This window comes from Vulpes vulpes, chromosome X (genome assembly GCF_048418805.1).
Source record: "Vulpes vulpes isolate BD-2025 chromosome X, VulVul3, whole genome shotgun sequence".
Lineage (NCBI taxonomy): Eukaryota > Metazoa > Chordata > Mammalia > Carnivora > Canidae > Vulpes > Vulpes vulpes.
The window spans coordinates 95,870,595-95,885,670 of record NC_132796.1 but is presented as its reverse complement, the minus strand read 5'-3'; the positions used below and the strand labels follow the sequence as shown (position 1 = coordinate 95,885,670).

The following is a 15,076-nucleotide window of genomic DNA, read 5'->3' as shown; positions in this document are numbered from 1 at the left end:
ATGGAAGACTTCCAAACTCATTTTATGAGCCCAGCATCACTTTAATTCCAAAACCAGACAAAGACCCCACCAAAAAGGAGAACCATAGACAAATATCCCTGATGAACACAGATGTGAAAATTCTCAACATGATACTAGCCAATAGAATCCAACAGTACATTAAGAAGATTATTCACCATGACCAAGTGGGATTTATCCCTGGGATGCAAGCCTGGTTCAACACTCATAAAAATCAAAGTGATAGATCATATCAACCAGAGAAAAAAAAGAACCATATGATCCTGTCAATAGATGAAGAGAAAGCATTTGAAAAAATGCAGCATCCATTTCTGATCAAAACTCTTCAGAGCACAGGGATAGAGGGAAAATTCCTCAGCATCTTAAAAGCCATCTACAAAAATCCCAGAGCAAATATAATTCTCAATGTGGAAACACTGAGAGCCTCTCCCCTAAGATCAGGAACACAACAGGAATGTTCACTCTCACCACTGCTATTCAACACAGTACTAGAAGTCCTAGCCTCAGAAATCAGGCAACAAAAAGAAATAAAAGGCATTCAAATTGGCAAGGAAGAAATCAAACTCTCTCTCTTTGCAGATGACATGATACAGTACATAGAAAACCCAAAAGACTCCACCCCAACATTTCTATAACTCATACATCAATTCGGCAGTGTGGCAGGATGCAAAATCAATAATCCATAAATCAGTGGAATTTCTACACATTAATAAGGAGACTGAAGAAAGAGAAATTAAGGAGTGAATCCCATTTACAATCTCACCCAAAAGCATAAGATACCTAGGAATAAACCTAACCAAAGAGGTAAAGGATCTATACCCTAAAAACTACAGAACACTTCTGAAAGAAATGGAGGAAGACACAAAGAGATGGAAAAATATTCCATGCTCATGGATTGGAAGAATTAATATTGTGAAAATGTCCATGCTACCCAGGGCAATTTACCCATTTAATGCAATCCCTATTAAAATACCATGGACTTTCTTCAGAGAATTGGAACAAATCATCTTAAGATTTGTGTAGAATCAGAAAAGACTCCGAATAGCCAGGGGAATACTGAAAAAGAAAACCTGAGCTGAAGGCATCACAATGCCAGATTTCAAGGTGTACTACAAAACTGTGATTATCTAGACAGTGTGGTACTGGCACAAAAACAGATAGATCAATGGAACAAAATAGAGAACCCAGAAATGGGCCCTCAACTTTATGGTCAATTAATATTTGACAACGCAGGAAAGACTATCCACTGGAAAAAGAACAGTGTCTTCAATAAATGGTGCTGAGAAAATTGGACAGCTACATGCAGAAGGATGAAAGTAGACCATTTTTTTTACACCATACCCAAACATAAACTCAAAATGGATGAAAGATCTAAATGTGAGACAAGAATCCATCAAAATCCTAGAGGAGAACACAGGCAACACCTTTTGAACTTGGACACAGCAACTTCTTGCTGTAAAAAAATAGATAATAATTTAGTTTTGTCATAAAGGAGGAAGAACTTTTAACAGAAGTGAAGGTCTATAATTATTCTATTGTTTTAGCTTCTTCTGATCATCTGATTATACTGGACATCTCAGTCACAGTTCAGCATCATCTTATGGCTACATTTATCTCTATGGCACTTCCCTACATTTAGGTTAACTATAAGTGGATGAATGAATTTGGACTTGAAGATTTAAGTGTGATTGAAATGATATCATAACAGGAGTACCTGGGTGAACCAGTCAGTTAAGTGTCTGCCTTCAGCTGGAATCATGATCTTGGTCCTGGGATCAAGCCCTGCTTTGGGCTCCCTGCTTGGTGGACAGGCCGCTTCTCCTTTTCCCTCTGCCTCTTCCCCCACTTGTACTCTCTCTCTCATTCACTCTTTCTCAAATAAATCAATAAAAATCTTTAAAAACATGATGTCTTTCCAGGTAATTGGGTATTTTTCAGCCACCTGAATGAGAAGTTAGGCAGACCAATGCTAATTAAGTCAACGTATTATCTCTCTTTCAATATTCAACATCCACAATTTCTCACATTTATCAAATATTTCTCAGTAAAAATAACCGGCATTTGAGAGCTTACTATGTATCAAGTATGGTTCTGAGAGCTTTTATGTATTATCTCCCTTAGTCATCACAACAGCCGAATGAATCAGTACTATTGTTACCTACTTTTTACAGATGATTAAATTGAGACCTAGAGAGCTAACTAACTTACCCAAAGTTACACAGATAGTAAGTGGTAAAATGGTTATCTATATAAGTGATCTTGTTTCAGAACTTTTTGTATGTGTGTGTTTGTTTTTGTTTTTATTCATGAGAGACACACACACACACAGAGGCACAGACACAGGCAGAGGGAGAAGCAGGCTCCAGTCAGGCAGTCCGACATGGGACTTGATCCTGGGTCTCCAGGATCACACCCTGGGCTGAAGGTGGCACTAAACCACTGAGCCAACAGGGCTTCCCTTGTTTTAGAACTTTTATTCTTCATTGATGACCTATATCATTACCAAATCCTATTGTATTTTTTTCTTTTTTTTTTCCCATACACAAGTGCTTTGTTTATTTCAATTGTAGACTGAACTGTACATAAAATGAAAGGATTGACAGCTTCAGGTCATGTGGGGCTACTAGTAGCCTCTATAACCTTGTATGGTCTCTGAAATTGCTTGGAAAATGATCAGTGGGCCAGTGGTGAGAATAATGATGAGCATGATGATCAGAAAGAGGCCTAAAACCAGGGCCCAGATGCTCAGACACTTGGTGGTGGAGGCATAGGCCTGGGCTCCAATCATGTCACCCACCATCTTCCAGTCCCTAGATGTCATGGAGTAGGCCCATGCCACAAAGCCCAGGCAACACAAGTTTATGAGGATTGTGTTGAACAGGGACCAGATAATGTGGTTGGGCACAGCCATCTCACTGTGGATATTGACCATGGTAGTTATCCAAGGAGCCCAGTTTTGGAGTGCCCTGAGTACAGCACCTTGTGCTCCTCTTTGAGAATCTCCTAGGTTGGATGATTCAGGTATGGGCACCAAGGAAGAAGGGCTGGGAATTAGGGTTTATGGTGTGAGGTGGAGCTGCTGTTATTTTTTTAATAGCTTTCTAAGTTGACCAAATGTCATTAATTGATGAATAGTCCAATGTTTTAATCCCTCAGGATTGTTTATATTAACTCTTTATTTCTAATAATCATTCATTTTTATAGAAAAAGGACTATCAAAACATAAGTAAAGTAAAAGTGATAGTTTCCCTATAATCTCATCAATGCTACTGAGTTAAATTCCCTGGATTTAATTTTCTCCATTTAAATCCTGAGGTAATGCCTGATTATTTCTATCACCACTTTCTTATTATTCAAATCAACTTAATATTAGTGAATATTAATTCAGAATTAATATTTTAATTATGTTTAGAATTTTAATAAATACTATCTTCTAGCTTATTCATAAACACACACACTCAAAATTGTCAATTATGTATTATTAAATAATTTTCAGATGAGGAAATTGAGGCACAAAGGTTGTAAATTACACCAAGTAACATACCTAGAAAAAAGACAAAGTGAGATTCAAACTGATGTCTCCTGACACCTAAAAATATGTACTTTCTAATACATTATACCAAATACAAATTGAAGCTATCAAATGAAAAATACTATAGACCTGAAAACCATAATATGAGATGGATAGTGATGAGAGAATAGTGGCCTATATAGCCCCATTTTGGTTATAGAAGAAAAACTATTGTGGAATGTGTTAATTAGAGTAGGCTAGACTGCAGTAATGATTAAAATATGAAATGGATCAATAAATATAGTTTATTTCTTGCTCACCTAAGAGTCCACGGATCTTGTGTTCTGCTTTTCCAAAACATTATTTACATGCTAACCAAAATAATGCCATCCAGGTGGCCTGAAAGGTAAAAGAACATGGAGAAAGTACACTAGCTTAAGAGCTTTGGCTTGGAAGTGACACAGATCACTTCCATTAACATGCCACTCACAACTTGCTGGCTGGGTATCCTGGTACAATTGATACTGAAAAATAAGAAAGTAGATTGAGAAGGACAGATATTCATCCTTGCCACAGGAGGTTATTGGTGTTGAGTTAAATAATAGCCTAAAATTGATTGCATATAAGAAGATATTTTTTATTGTTACATGTGGACCAATGGGCCAATATATATTTAAGTGAGCACCCCTGGCATTTGTAAACATATATATATATATATATATATATATATATATATATATATATATACACCCTTGTGTGTGTGTGTGTGTGTGTGTGTTTTAAGTGAGAAGATATGCCTAAGGGAATTGCTGATGAAAAAAACATAACATTATGTAAGTTCCTTTTTTCACACCTGCCAAAGGTTATTTAATAGCCACTCATGTCTAATCATTCTTAAATGAAAAGTAAGTAGAATTGTAATGTTAGAATAATTTACTGTTCATCAGAAATGAGAAATTAATAGAATAATATGCTGTTCACACATTTATAATCAAAATAAAATGAAAACAGTTTTTATTTCTATTGAAATCTAGCATCTAGACCATCAGAAGACAAACTTTAGCAAGTAAGGACAAAAGATGCTTAGCTGCATCTGTTATCTTTGTAAACTGTCAGTTTCTTTTTTTAAATAAAAATATTTTAATTTATTTATTCATGAGAGACACAGAGAGAGAGGCAGGAACATAGGCAGAGGGAGAAGCAGGCTCCCAGGAGAAAGCCTGATGTGGGACTCAATCCTAGGACCCAGGGATCACGACCTGAGCCAAAGGCAGATGCTCAACCATTGAGCCACCTAGGTGCCCCTAAATTGTCAGTTTCTTTGTTATAAAGGCCTTCAAAAAAGAATGTAGCTTAGAAATAAACATTGAACATAGGTTCAGTCTTTATTCCAAAGACTGAGAAAATATTGGGATGAGACATAAATGCCAGATTTTGTTTGGCAGGCTAAATACAAAAAAAAAAAAAAAAGGTAATTTGCATGTTGCCATTTAAAAAAGCGCTTAAAAATACTTTTAAGGGGATGCAGTGATCATTTTAACTATAAAATAAATTTGGTTATTGGTTCATTTAGATAAACCTAAATCACATCTAAAATGATATAGAATAAAGTTTTACCCCATGTTGCACTATTATGCTATCCAAATATAATTATATTATGTTTACATCCTTTGAAGGTCACTGAATTGACAAACATATTGCCTATATAAGTGCTATTTGAATAAAGATTATGTTGTTTTATCAATGTACCATTTGTAATGGTTTGCTAAATGTGAAAAAAAACACATCAATAATGGGACAGTTTAGCTTTTCCCTTGTCTGTATATTTTCAGTCACTTAAATATTACTAGATCTCAGAAAGTTGAAATCACTAAAGTACTATGCTGCTTGAAATTTCTTTGCAAAATATATGAAGATCTCATGATTTGCCTGAGTGCTTAGAGTGCATATAGAGAACAGATCTGATGATATTGAGGCTCTAACCCTGAAATGACTAAAAGATATTTTAACAGACTTTGACATAGGCATAATTTGATTTGGACAACTGCTTTCTTTCAGATATTCAAAATATATGTTGATTATTACCAGATCACAAAAGTTTCACAATTATTATAATGTGAAAATATCTTCAGTTAATATGAATGAATTATAATTGACTCACTTATGTAGTTTTAAAAGGTAAAAAGCCATTATACAACTGGACAATGGTATTAGATTCCCTCCCTTGAGCTATCTGATTAGATGTGTAACATTCACCACTACTTGTGAGTCTTTTTAGATACACAGAATCCACAATGCCTGAGAATTATAATTGAAAAATTTATTTTTGACATGCTTTCATTGTAATATAGATACACAATAAACAGATAAGTCCAAACAATTAATTTTTTTAATGTCTTTATTGGCAGTTGACCATTTGAGAAACAAAAATGAGTAATATCAAGATGAAAGAGATGAATGCACCTGTGTTGCTTGCAATTGAACAGTGAAACCAGTCTCTACATGAAAATGACTGTACATAAGCTTGAATTCATAGTTTACGCTAAGAAAAAAAAGAATTTTCCATTGCATGCATTGTAGTAAATAAAGCCTTTATGGATTTTTATGTTGATGTTTTGCTAGATATCAAAATGATTTGTATGGGCAGCCCCAGTGGCGCAGTGGTTTAGTGCCAACTCCAGCCCGGGGTGTGATCCTGGAGACCCGGGATCGAGTCCCACTTTGGGCTCCCTGCGTGGAGACTGCTTCTCCCTCTGCCTGTGTCTCTGCCTCTCTCTCTCTCGTGTCTCTGTGAATACATAAATAAAATATTTTTAAAAATGATTTATATCTATCCCCTACTTTTTAAAAAAGATTTTATTTATTCATGAGAGACACACAGAGAGAGAGACAGAGAGGCAGAGACATAGGCAGAGGGAGAAGCAAGCTCCATGCAGGGAGCTCCATGTGCGACTTGATCTTGATCCCAGGACTCCAGGATCATGCCCTGGGCTGAAGAGAGGCGCCCAACTGCTGAGCCACCCAGGTGTCCCATATCACCTACTTTTTAAGCTATGTTTATTTTAGTTACTATAGATACATAAAAATTCCAACAAATTGAATGAGCAAAAGCACAACATGAAAAATTAAAATATAAAGAGAATATTGTTCTTTAGGCCCTACTGCTTTCAACTTAACTCAGATAAGAGGTATGTACCACAGTATTTGTATTAGAAAATAATTTTATAGTAAAACATTACTTTCAAAAGTATATACCTAATTACGTTTCACAATTGTTTGTGTTTCTACAGACTGCTTGCAAAATATATAATAATACCTTTAGTTCCTGAAGTTATTGGTGTGGAAATGAATTGCATAATATAAAAAGAAACATAACTAAAGTGTTACTAGTAAATATAAGGTACAAGGAGAAGCATCTAGGATTAACAAAGTTCCGAAGAAAATACAATTGAAAAATATGAATCTTTCAATCACTATGAGTTTTAGACATCACCTAAAGGCAGATGAATTAACTATGATTACTATTAATAGATTTTTAAAATTCATTTTGTCTACTACATTTACATAGGTATTTAGAAATTATAAGCATGTGTAGTATTAAGAGGATGAGCATTACAGAGGGACGGGCAAGATGGCAGAAGAGTAGGGTCCCCAAATTACCTAGATAACTTTCAAACCATCCTGACAATCTACGAATTCAGCCTGAGATTTAAAGAGAGAACAGCTGGATTGCTACAGTGAGAAGAGTTCGTGCTTCTATCAAGGTAGGAAGACGGGGAAAAAGAAATAAAGAAATAAAAGGCCTCCAAGGGGGAGGGGCCCCGCGAGGAGCCGGGCTGAGGCCGGGGCGAGTGTCCCCAGGACAGGAGAGCCCCGTCCCGGAGGAGCAGGAGCTGCACCAACCTTCCCCGCGGAAAGGGGCTCGCAGGGAGTTAGAGCAGGACCCCAGGAGGGCGGGGATGCCCTCGGGCTCCCTGGGACACTAACAGGCACCTGCGCCCCGGGAGAGTGCGCCGAGCTCCCTAAGGGCTGTAGCGCGCACGGCGGGACCCGGAGCAGCTCTGAGGGGCTCGGGCGGCGGCTCCGCGGAGGGGGCTGCGGGGCTCCGGAAGCAGCTCAGCGGCGGCGGCGGCTCGGGCGGAGGAAGAAGCTCCGCGCGGAGGGGGCGGCGCGGCTCCGGGAACAGCTCGGAGAGGCTCGGGCGGTGGCTCCGTGGAGTGGGCTGCGGGGCCGGGAGCGCGAATCCAACAGCGCAGGCTCCGGAGCACAGGGCGCGGGGACACAGGCCATGATCCGACCTCCCTCAGGGACAGGCAGAGGCCACGAGGGCCCAGGACAGCGAGGACGCTCCTGCCCCGAGCTCAGCAGATCAGTGGCCCAGCCCCCGGAGCATCCAGGCCCCTGCAGACTGAGAGCCCCGGAGTTACTGCGGGAGCTGACTCCAGGTTTCCAGAGCTGGCCCCGCCACTGCGGTTGTTCCTCCTGGGGCCTCACGGGGTAAACAACCCCCACTGAGCCCTGCACCAGGCAGGGGGCAGAGCAGCTACCCCAAGTGCTAACACCTGAAAATCAGCACAGCAGGCCCCTCCCCCAGAAGACCAGGTAGACAGACAAGTTCCAGGGGAAGTCAAGGGACTTAAAGTATACAGAAACAGAAGATACATCCCCGTGTTTTGTTTTGTTTTGTTTTGTTTTTTGTTTTTTGTTTTTGTTTTTTGCTTTTTGATTTCTGTTTGCTTCCCCCACCCTTTTTTCCCTTTCTTTCTTTTTCTTTCTCTTTTTCTTCTCTTTTTGTCCTTTTATCTTCCTTTTTTCTTTTTCTCTTTTCCTTCCTTCTTTCTCTCCTCTCTTTTTCTCCTTTTCCCAATACAACTTGTTTTTGGCCACTCTTCACTGAGCAAAATGACTAGAAGGAAAACCTCACCTCAAAAGAAAGAATCCGAAACAGTCCTCTCTCCCACAGAGTTACAAAATCTGGATTACCATTCAATGTCAGAAAGCCAATTCAGAAGCACTATGAAACAGCTACTGGTGGCTCTAGAAAAAAGCATAAAGGACTCCAGAGACTTCATGACTGCAGAATTTAGATCTAATAAGGCAGAAATTAAAAAACAATTGAATGAGATGCAATCCAAACTAGAAGTCCTAACGACGAGGGTTAATGAGGTGGAAGAACGAGTGAGTGACATAGAAGACAAGTTGATGGCAAAGAGGGAAACTGAGGAAAAAAGAAAAACAATTAAAAGATCATGAGCATAGATTAAGGGAAATAAGTGACAGCCTGAGGAAGAAAAATCTACGTTTAATTGGGGTTCCTGAGGGTGCCAAAAGGGACAGAGGGCCAGAATATCTACTTGAACAAATCATAGCTGAAAGCTTTCCTAATCTGGGAAGGGAAACAGGCATTCAGATCCAGGAAATAGAGAGATTCCCCCCCCCCCCGCCCGCCGTAAAATCAATAAAAACCGTTCAACACCTTGACATTTAATAGTTAAGCTTGCAAATGCCAAAGATAAAGAGAAGAACCTTAAAGCAGCAAGAGACAAGAAATCCCTGAATTTTATGGGGAGGAGTATTAGGTAAACAGCAGACCTCTCCACAGAGACCTGGCAGGCCAGAAAGGGCTAGCAGGATATATTCAGGGTCCTAAATGAGAAGAACATGCAACCAATAATACTTTATCCAGCAAGGCTCACATTCAGAATGGAAGGAGAGATAAAGAGCTTCCAAGCCGGGCAGGAACTGAAAGAATTATGTGCTCTCCAAACCAGCCCTGCAAGAAAGTGTAAGGGGGGGAACTCTCAAAATTTGCCTTTAAGAAGAAATCCAATGGAACAATCCACAAAAACAGGGACTGAATAGATATCATGATGACACTAAACTCATATCTTTCAATAGTAACTCTGAAAGTGAACAGGCTTAATGACCCCATTAAAAGGCGCAGGGTTTCAGACTGGATAAAAAAGTAGGACCCATCTATTTGCTGTCTACAAGAGACTCATTTTAGACAGAAGGACACCTACAGCCTGAAAATAAAGGGTTGGAGAACCATTTACCTTTCAAATGATCCTCAAAAGAAAAGAGGGGTAGCCATTCTTATATCAAATAAACTAACATTTACCCCAAAGACTGTAGTGAGAGATGAAGAGGGACACTATATCATACTTAAAGGATCTATACAACAAGAGGGCTTAACAATCATCAATATATATTCCCCGAATGTGGGAGCTGCCAAATATATCAATCAATTAATAACCAAAGTTAAGGCATACTTATATTATAACACACTTATACTTGGTGACTTCAATCTAGCACTTTCTACACTCGATAGGTCTTCTAAACATAACATCTTCAAAGAAACGAGAGCTTTAAATGATACACTGGACCAGATGGATTTCACAGATATCTACAGAACTTTACATCCAAACTCAACTGAATACATATTCTTCTCAAGTGCACATGGAACTTTCTCCAGAATAGACCACATACTGGGTCACAAATCAGGTAGGAACCAATACCAAAAGATTGGGATTGTCCCCTGTGTATTCTCAGACCTTAATGCCTTGAAATTAGAACAAAATCAAAACAAGATGTTTGGAAGGACTTCAAACACGTGGAGTTTAAGGACCATCCTACTAAAAGATGAAAGGGTCACCCAAGAAATTAAGGAAGAATTAAAAAGATTCATGGGCTAATGAGAATGAAGATACAACCGTTCAAAATCTTTGGGATGCAGCAAAAGCAGTCCTAAGGGGGAAACAGATTGCAATACAAGCATCCATTCAAAAACTGGAAAGAACTCAAATACAAAAGCTCATCTTACACATAAAGGAGCTGGAGAAAAAACAGCAAATCGACCCCACGCCCAGCAGAAGAAGAGAGTTAATTAAAATTCGAGCAGAACTCAATGAAATCGAGACCAAAAGAACTGTGGAACAGATCAACAGAACCAGGAGTTGGTTCTTTGAAAGAATTAATAAGATAGATAAACCATTAGCCAACCTTATTAAAAAGAAGAGAGAGAACACTCAAATTAATAAAATCATGAATGAGAAAGGAGAGATCACTACCAACACCAAGGATTGCCAATAAATTAGACAATCTAGAAGAAATGGACGCATTCCTGGAAAGCCACAAACTACCAAAACTGGAGCAGGAAGAAATAGAAAACCTAAACAGGCCAATAACCAGGGAGGAAATTGAAGCAGTCATCAAAAACCTCCCAAGACACAAGAGTCCAGGGCCAGATGGCTTCCCAGGGGAATTCTATCAAAAGTTTAAAGAAGAAACCATACTTATTCTACTAAAGATGTTTGGAAAGATAGAAAGAGATGGAGTATTCCAAACTCGTTCTATGAGGCCAGCCACACCTTAACTCCAAAAGCAGAGGGATCCCTGGGTGGCACAGCGGTTTGGCGCCTGCCTTTGGCCCAGGGCATGACCCTGGAGACCCGGGATCGAATCCCCCGTCGGGATCCCGGTGCATGGAGCCTGCTTCTCCCTCTGCCTATGTCTCTGACTATCTCTCTCTGTGTGACTATCATAAATAAATAACAAAATTTAAAAAAATATTTTTAAAAAAGCAGACAAAGACCCCACCAAAAAGGAGAATTACAGACCAATATCCCTTATGAACATGGATGCAAAAATTCTCAACAAGATACTAGCCAATAGGATCCAACAACACATTAAGAAAATTATTCACCATGACCCAAGTAGGATTTATCCTGGGGACACAAGGCTGGTTCAACACTCGTAAAACAATCAATGTGATTCATCATATCAGCAAGAGAAAAACCAAGAACCATATGATACTCTCATTAGATGCAGAGAAAGCTTTTGACAAAATAAAGCATCCATTCCTGATCAAAACACTTCAGAGTGTTGGGATAGAGGGAACTTTCCTTGACATCTTAAAAGCCATCTACGAAAAGCCCACAGCAAATATCATTCTCAATGGGGAAGCACTGGGAGACTTTCCCCTAAGATCAGGAACAAGACAGGGATGTCCACTCTCACCACTGCTATTCAACATAGTACTGGAAGTCCTCGCCTCAGCAATCAGACAACAAAAAAGACATTAAAGGCATTCAAATTGGCAAAGAAGAAGTCAAACTCTCCCTCTTCGCCAATGACATGATAATCTACATAGAAAACCCAAAAGCCTCCACCCCAAGATTGCTTGAACTCATACAGCAATTTGGCAGTCTGGCAGGATACAAAATCAATGCCCAGAAATCAATGGCATTTCTATACACTAACAATGAGACTGAAGAAAGAGAAATTAAGGAGTCAATCCCATTTACAATTGCACCCAAAAGCATAAGATACCTAGGAATAAACCTAACCAAAGAGGTAAAGGATCTATACCCTAAAAAGTATAGAACACTTCTGAAAGAAATTGAGGAAGACACAAATAGTTGGAAAAATATTCCATGCTCATGGACTGGCAGAATTAATATTGTGAAAATGTCAATGTTACCCAGGGCAATTTACACATTTAATGCAATCCCTATCAAAATACCATGGACTTTCTTCAGAGAGTTAGAACAAATTATTTTAAGATTTGTGTGGAATCAGAAAAAGACCCCGAATAGCCAGGGGAATTTTAAAAACGAAAACCATAGCTGGGGGCATCACAATGCCAGATTTCAGGTTGTACTACAAAGCTGTGGTCATCAAGACAGTGTGGTACTGGCACAAAAACAGACACATAGATCAGTGGAACAGAATACAGAACCCAGAAGTGGACCCTGATCTAATATAATCAACTAATATTCGATAAAGGAGGAAAGACTATCCACTGGAAGAAAGACAGTCTCTTCAATAAATGGTGCTGGGAAAATTGGACATCCACATGCAGAAGATTGAAACTGGACCACTCTCTTTCACCATACACAAAGATAAACTCAAAATGGATGAGAGATCTAAATGTGAGACAAGAGTCCATCAAAATCCTAGAGGAGAACACAGGCAACACCCTTCTTGAACTTGGCCATGGTAACTTCTTGCAAGATACATCCACAAAGGCAAAAGAAACAAAAGCATAAATGAACTATTGGGACTTTATCAAGATAAGAAGCTTTTGCATAGCAAAGGCTACAGTCAACAAAACTAAAGACAACCTATAGAATGGGAGAATATTTGCAAATGACGTATCAGATAAAGGGATAGTTTCCAAAATCTATAAAGAACTTATTAAACTCAACAGCAAAGAAACAAACAATTCAATCATGAAATGGGCAAAAGACATTAAGAGAAACCTCACAGAGGAAGACCTGGACATGGCCAACATGCACATGAGAAAATGTTCATGAAAAATTAAGTTTATAAATTTTTTTGAAATACTGATTTGGTGATTAATGACATTTTTAAAAATGTTGAACCTAGATTATAGCTTGTTTTATTTTGAACCCAGAATACAATCTAATCAAAATATTTTCATAAAAAAATTTAATAAAATAGAAACTATGTGTGTACATAAAAGCAAAATATTTTATAGACTACATTAATTATCTCAATATAAAAATTGAATAATCAGAAGAATTATATTGGACATATTCATAATCTTTAATTAGTATTTTTAGTTATATTGGCTTCTAATACTATACCACTGCTGTTTTCTGAACAAAAATATATATGCAGATATATTGCAGTGTTCTTAAACACTTAAATTACATTACTTGTAATAGGCTAACTTTTGTTTTATAGTCTATTTATTTGAAATTGTTGAAACCTTCAACTTTTTATTTTTTATTTTATTTTAGTTGACGTTTTCTAATTTTTTAAAAATTTACAAACACTAAAATTTACTTCTTTCTGAGTATAGATTTTTTGCAGTGTAGCAAATATATAAAATCCTACAACTACACTATAATCAAGATATCACAGAATTCTATTACCCCAAGTAATCTTCCCTCATGCTACATATTTATTGGAAAACCCCTCCTCACACAGTTAACCCCTGGCAATCACTGGTATGTTTGTTCTCTGTCCCTTTGTTTTGCCTTTTTCATAATGCCATGTAAATGAAATGATCATATATAGTCTTTGAATCTTGTTGCTTTCACACAGTACTTTTACTTTTAAATTTTTAAAGAGGTTTCAAAGTTTTGGTATTAATTATTCTTTTTTAGAAAATCTAAGCATAATAGTTTTTAAAGTTTTCATTTAAATTCCATTTAGTTAACCTACAGTGTAATATTAGTATCAGGTGTACAATATAGTAATTCAACTCTTCCATACAACACCCAATGCTCATCACAGGAAGTGCACCCCTTAATCCCCATCACCTATTTCACTCAGCCAACCACTCACTACCCCTCTAGTAACCATCAATTTGTTATCCATAGTTAAGTGTCTATTTCTTGATATCTCTCTCTCTTTTTCCCCTTGCTCATGTGTTTGGTTTCTTAAATTCCACATATGAGTGAAATCATATGATATTTGTCTTTCTCTGACTGACTTCTTTCCCTTAGCATCATACTTTCTAGCTCCATCCACATAATTGAAAATGCAAAAGTTCATTCTATTTTATGATTTATATGCCATCTCTTTATCTCTTCATCAGTCAATGGACACTTGGGCTGTTTCCCTAATTTGGCTATTGTAAATAATACTGCTATAAACATAGGGGTGCATGGATCCCTTTGAAGTAGTACTTTTGTACTCTCAGTAAATACCTTGTAGTGTGATCACTGGATCATAGAGGAGTTCTATTTTTAACTTTTTGAGGAATCTGCATACTGTTTTTTTTTTTTTTTTCCGGAGTGGCTGCACCAGTTTACATTCCCTCGAATAGTACAAGAGGGTTCCACTTTCTCCTCATCTTTGCCAACACCTGTTGTTTCTTATATTGTTGGTTTTACCCTTCTGACATGTGTGAAGTCATATATCATTGCAGTTTAAAAGTTAGGCTATTACAAGTAATGTAATTTAAGTGTTTAAGAACTCTCCAATATTTGGTAGAATTCACCAATGAATCCATTTAGATCTGGGCTTTTCTTTGTGGATAGTTTTTGTTTTGTTTTGCTTTTTACTAATTAAATCGTGTTAGTTACAATTTTATGCAGATTTTCTAGATTTGGGGTCAGTTACATGATTTACATCATTCTAGGAATGTTTCCATTTCATCTAGTTTATTTAATTTGGTTACATACAGTTATTTGTATTATTCATTCATAATAATGTTTTATTTTGGGAAAGTCAGTAGTCATACCCCCCTCTTTCATTTCTGATTTTAGTCATGGGTCTTTATCTTTGTTTCTTAGTCAAACGACAGGTTTGTTTATATATTTTATCTTTTCTAAGAGCAAACATTTGGTATTGTTGGTTTGTACTATTATTTTTCTTGTATCTATTTCTTTAATTTTTACTCTAATCCTTATTATTTTCTACCTTCTGTTTGTTTTGAGCGTAATTTACTTATCCTTCCATGTGTTTAAGGTGGAAGATTAGGTTGTTAATTTGAGATCTTTCTTCTTTTTATAATATAGGCATTTATAGCTCAAAATGTACCTCTGAACACTGTGTTAGCTGCATTCTATA

General features: G+C 37.6%; 1 pseudogene; it reads right to left on the bottom strand.

Annotated features, from left to right (window-relative positions):
* Positions 1-2,641: 2,641 nt before the first annotated feature.
* Positions 2,642-2,950, bottom strand: LOC112934655 (interferon-induced transmembrane protein 1 pseudogene; annotated as a pseudogene).
* Between the last annotated feature and the right edge of the window lie 12,126 nt (positions 2,951-15,076).